Here is a 1,361-nt window from a genome sequence, read left to right as displayed (position 1 = left end):
AATGCAATCCCAATCCAGATCCCATCAACATTCTTTAAGGATATAGAAAAACCAATCATGAACTTTATATGGAAAGGAAAGAGACCTCAGATAAGCAAAGCACTATTGAAGATGAACAAAGTAGGAGGTTTCACACTGCTGGATCTCAAAACCTACTATAATATATGTATGACTATAGATAGTCAAACCTGCCTGGTATTGGTACAATGACAGACACATAGACCAATGGAATAGAATTGAGAACCCAGAAATAGATCCATCGACCTATGGTCAGCTGATCGTTAACAAAGGGCCAAATCAATTAAATGGGGAAGAGAATTTTTGTTTAATAAATGGTGCTGGCAAAACTGGATATGCATTTGCATTAAAATGAAACAAGATCTTTACCTCACACCATACACAAAAACACACCATACACAAAAACTAACTCCAGATGGATCAAATACTTAAATGTGAGACCTAAAACTATAGAGTTCCTTGAGGAAAAACTAGGGGCAAATTTAGGGGCCCTAATATATGGCATAAATGGACTATCAAGCATAAACCAAAATATACAAATAGCAGAAGAGAAACTAGATGAATGGGACCTTCTAAAAATTAAATTTTTATGTGCTTCCAACCACTTCTCCAAAAGAGTCAAAAGAGAACCTACAGATTGGGAAAAAATATTTGGTAATTCCATATCTTACAAGAGACTTATCTCTAGAATTTATAGAAAACTCCAACACCTCAATAACAAAAAGACAAAAAATCTTATTAAAAAATGGGCAGAAGACATGAATAGACACTTTACCAAGAAGGATATTCAGGCAGCCAACAAAGCTATGAAGAAATGCTCATGATTATTAGCCATTAGAGAGCTGCAAAACAAAACAATAATGAGATCCAATCTTGCCCAAACACTAGCAGCAAAGTTCAAGAAGAGAGAAAATAACAAATGCTGGCAAGGATGTGGAAAGATTGGGACTCCCATGCCATGCTGGTGGGACTGTAAAATGGTACAACCAGTGTGGAAAGCAGTATGGCGATTCTTTAAAAAGTTGGAAATAGAAATACCATTTGACCCAGCCATTCCATTGCTAGGTATATATCCTAAAGAAGTGAGAGCCATGACAAGAGCAGACATATGCACACCCGTGCTCATCACACCACTATTTACAATAGCCAAAAGATGGAAACAACCTAAGTGTCTACCAACTGAAGAATGGGTAACCAAACTATGGTACATACACACAACAGAATACTTTGCAACCCTAAAGAATAATGTAGAATCTGAAAAATACAGCACAATGTGGATGAACTTGGAGGATATTATGCTGAGTGAAATAAGTCAATCACAGAAGGACAAATATTGTATTAGT

Source organism: Orycteropus afer, unplaced genomic scaffold (assembly GCF_000298275.1).
Source record: "Orycteropus afer afer isolate SDZICR_OR568_19922 unplaced genomic scaffold, OryAfe1.0 scaffold00129, whole genome shotgun sequence".
Classification (NCBI taxonomy): Eukaryota; Metazoa; Chordata; class Mammalia; order Tubulidentata; family Orycteropodidae; genus Orycteropus; species Orycteropus afer.
Note: the sequence above shows the minus strand (reverse complement) of the source record.